A 5,000-nucleotide genomic window follows, 5' to 3' on the forward strand; every position below is an offset into this window, starting at 1 on the left:
GGATTGGGTTTGTGCATGTATTGTACCACTATATAAGGGTAAGGGAGAAGTGCATGAGTGTTGTAATTCAAGAGGTATTAGTTTGTTGAGTTTGTTGGAAGTGTATGGTAGAGTAATAATTAATAGGATTAAGGATAGAACAGAGAATGCAATCTTAAAAGTATAGGGTGGTTTCAGAAGAGGTAGGGGTTGTTTGAACCAGATCTTTACAGTTAGGCAGATATGCGAGAAATATTTAGCAAAAGGTATGGAAGTTTATGTTGCATTTATGGATCTGGAGAAAGCGTATGATAGAGTTGATAGGGAAGCAATGTGGAATGTGATGAGATTATATGGAGTTGGTGAAGGGTTGTTGCAAGCAGTGAAAAGTTTCTACAAAGGTAGTAAAGCATGTGTTAGAATAGGAAATGAAGTGAGTGATTGGTTTCCGGTGAGAGTGGGGCTGAGACAGGGATGTGTGATGTCGCCGTTGTTGTTTAACTTGTATGTTGATGGAGTGGTGAGAGGGGTGAATGCTCGAGTGCTTGAACGAGGATTAAAACTGTTACACGAGAATGACCATGAATGGGAGGTAAATAAATTGTTGTTTGCAGATGATACTGTAATGGTTGCAGACACAGAAGATAAGCTTGACCGACTAGTGACCGAATTTAGAAGTGTATGTGAGAGAAGGAAGTTGAGAGTTAATGTGGGTAAGAGTAAGGTTATGATATAAACGAGAAGGGAAGGTGGTGCAAGGTTGAATGTCATGTTGAATGGAGAGTTACTTGAGGAGGTGGATCAGTTTAAGTACTTGGGGTCTGTTGTTGCAGCAAATGGTGGAGTGGAAGCAGATGTACGTCAGAGAGTGAATGAAGGTTGCAAAGTGTTGGGGGCAGTAAAGGGAGTAGTAAAAAATAGAGGGTTGGGCATGAGTGTAAAGAGAGTTCTATATGATAAAGTGATTGTATCAACTGTGATGTATGGATCAGAGTTGTGGGGAATGAAAGTGATGGAGAAACATAAATTGAATGTGTTTGAGATGAAGTGTCTAAGGAGTATGGCTGGTGTATCCCGAGTAGATAGGGTTAGGAACGAATTGGTGAGGGTGAGGACGGGTGTAAGAAATGAGTTAGCAGCTAGAGTGGATATGAATGTGTTGAAGTGGTTTGGCCATGTTGAGAGAATGGAAAATGGCTGTCTGCTAAAGAAGGTGATGAATGCAAGAGTTGATGGGAGAAGTACAAGAGGAAGGCCAAGGTTTGTGTGGATAGATGGAGTGAAGAAAGCTCTGGGTGATAGGAGGATAGATGTGAGAGAGGCAAGAGAGCGTGCTAGAAATAGGAATGAATGGCGAGCGGTTTTGACGCAGTTCCGGTAGGCCCTGCTGCTTCCTCCGGTGCCTTAGATGACCGCGGAGGTAGCAGCAGTAGGGGATTTAGCATTATGAAGCTTCATCTGTGGTGGATAACGGGGGAGGGTGGGCTGTAGCACCCTAGCAGTACCAGCTGAATTCGGTTGAGTCCCTTGTCAGGCTGGGAGGAATGTAGAGAGTAGAGGTCCCCTTTTTGTTTTGTTTCATATGTTGTTGTCGGCTACCCCCAAAAATTGGGGGAAGTGCCTTGGTATATGTATGTATGTATATATATACATATAGTATAATCGTTCCCGTTATTGTACTATACCGGCATATCATGAAGAATATATTTAATTAAGAATTTTGTATTGTTTTAATAATCAATATGAAAATGTTATTAATAAGCCACATACAGTATACTGTATATCCACGAACATGTAAAATTTACGTTCCATTTATGATCATTTTCAAAATATATATTGGAAAAAGGATGTAGCTGACGAACTATAATAGCACCAAATCAGTGACTAATATATATGTACACACATATATATGTATATATACATATATATATATATATATATATATATATATATATATATATATATATATATGTATATATATATATATATATATATATATATATATATATATATATATGTATATTTACATATATATATATATATATATATATATATATATATATATATATATATATATATATATATATATATTTATATACATATATATATAGATATAGAAATTATATATATATATATGTGTGTATATACACACACACACACACACATATATATATATATATATATATATATATATATATATATATATATATATATATATATATACATATATGTATATACATGTCAGTTCCTGATTGGAGTTTGGCCAGTTTTCATCATCACGCTGACCTGGGTAGATTGGTGATGGGTGTCCTGGACCAGTACAGTTGATGATCATGGCGACACACAAACCCTTTCACTGCGGTAAGGTATCCCCAGTCGTAAAGCGATATATATTTATATATATATATATATATATATATATATATATATATATATATATATATATATATATATATATATATATATATATGCAGTGGAACCTCTACATACGATTGTCTTTACATACCAATTTTCTAACATCCGAAGTAAAATTCGATCAAATTTCTGTCTTGACACCCAAGTCTTGCTCCAACATACGCGTACGCGTAGAATTTTCTCGAAGCGTTGATCGTAGTTTCTTGTTTACGCCGGTACACGACAGCACATCGGAGGGACGCCAATCGAGCATCGTCTTGATCAGTCCTCTCATCTCATGCGCATCGTGTGGTTGTTCTCTATTCTCTCTGTTATTAACCATGTTTTTTATCTCCCTTTTCTCTGGTTTCATTTTTTATTTTACTTATAATCATGGGTCCTTAAAAGCCTAGTTTCGGTTCAGGAAGTAGTAGTGGTGAGAAAAGGAAGAAGTCAATGCTTTCATTAGAACTAAAACAAGAAATAATAAAAAAGCATGAGCGAGGTGTGCGTGTTAGCGATCTGGCTAAACATTATGGCCGGAATATGTCTACGGTCTCGACGATCATAAAACAGAAGGCAGCTATTAAAGCAGTGAAACCATCGAAGGGGATCACCATTATTTCTAAACGTCATAGTCCTACCCTGGAAGAGATGGAACGCCTTTTGTTGATCTGGATAAAGGACAAGGAGATTTTTGGCGATACGATCACTGAAAAGATCATTTGTGAGAAGGCCAGCGCTATCTATTGTGACTTGAAGGTGGTGGGCTATGGGGGTGACGCGGGGGCGAGTTCAACCGATCCTACGACGGAGGAATTCAAGGCGTCTCGAGGTTGGTTCAAGAAATTTAGGAAACGGACCGGTATTCATTCAGTTGTTCGGCATGGAGAGGCTTCAAAATCGGACACCAAGGCTGCTAATGATTTTGTTAAAAAGTTCGAAAAGATCTTGAAGGAGGAAGGCTACCTAGAGCAGCAGGCTTTCAACTGTGATGAAACCGGTCTGTTTTGGAAAAAGATGCCTAGTCGAACATACATTACCACCGAAGAGAAGAAAATGCCTGGACATAAGCCTATGAAGTATCGGTTGACTCTTGCGCTTTGTGCCAACGCCAGCAGGGACTGCAAAATAAAGCCTTTATTAATTTACCATTCCGAAAACCCTAGGGCATTTAAAGCACATAGAATTAATAAAGACCTGCTATGGCGTTCTAATTCTAATGCTTGGGTCACTAGGCATATCTTTGTGGATTGGGTAAACGTTTTTTTCGGCCCTGCTGTCAGGAAGTACCTTCAGGAGAGGAATTTGCCTTTGAAGTGCTTGCTTTGTTTGGACAATGCACCCTATCACCCCCCAGGACTCGAAGATGATATCATCGATGAATACAAATTCATCAAAGTGTTTTATCTTCCACCGAATACCACCCCTATCCTCCAGCCCATGGACCAGCAAGTTATCTCTAATTTTAAGAAGCTCTACAGCAAGCACTTATTTAAGCAGTGCTTTAATGTCACGCAAAGCACCAACTTAACTTTGCGAGAATTTTGGAGGAGCCACTTTAATATCGTGCACTGCTTAAAGATCATAGATCAGGCTTGGGAGGGAGTAACTCGTCGGACACTGAATTCAGCTTGGAAGAAGCTTTGGCCTGATGCTCTTGCTCCCAGAGATTTCGAAGGTTTTGGCCCCGAGCCTGGACCTGTGCTTGCCGTCGAGGAAGACGTTGAAGAGATTGTATACCCTGGCAAGTCCATGGGTCTGGAGATCGATGAAGATGACATCACCGAACTCGTCGATGAGCATCCTGAAGAGCTCACCGCTGAGGAACTCAAGGAGCTGCAAGCCATGCAGCATGATGAGTTCCAAGCGCAGTTGAGTGAGTCGGAGGAGATCGAAGAGGTCGGTCACATCTTAGGTATGGCTGAAATAAAACAGATGTCATATCATCAACACGTGGTTGATTTCATCAATAAGCATCACCCACAGAAACATCAGGTTTGCCGTGTAGTTGCGCAGTTCGATGATGTTTGTTTAACACTCTTTAGAAAAATTCACAAAAGCCGTACCAAGTAATTTTCTCTTGATAGTTTCTTTAAAAAATGTACGAAACGGTCTAGTGATAATGATGAAGAGAAAGAAAGTGAAGCAAAGAAAAGTAAGACCGAATTGAGTGAAAGTGATGCAAATTAAAAATAGAAAAGAAAAAAATTTAAAAAAAAATATAAAATATAAATATGAAAAAAAAAGAAATAAGCTAAGTTAGGTTCAAGTTCAGGTACTGTAAGTTAGATTAAATTATGGTACGTTATTGCAGTCGCTGTCTCTACTTCCTCGCTGATCTTTCGTCTCCTCCTGCGTAGCAATCCCTACACCTGCGCTGGCCTGTCTCTAAGGTAAAGTGTAAATAAAAACCCCTTTTTTATTTATTATTTCTTTATTATTATTCTTTTTTAGATATTTCTGTATTATTCAATTGTATTAATGTTATGTGTAATTATGTGTAGCAATTTATTAAGGAGTTATCATGAGTTTTTAAGCTGAGGAACGAATTAAACAAATTACAGTGTATTCTTATGGGAATATTTGATCCAACATGCGATCGTTTTAACATACGAAGCAGCTCA

The sequence above is a fragment of the Palaemon carinicauda genome, chromosome 15 (assembly GCF_036898095.1).
Source record: "Palaemon carinicauda isolate YSFRI2023 chromosome 15, ASM3689809v2, whole genome shotgun sequence".
NCBI classification, from domain to species: domain Eukaryota; kingdom Metazoa; phylum Arthropoda; class Malacostraca; order Decapoda; family Palaemonidae; genus Palaemon; species Palaemon carinicauda.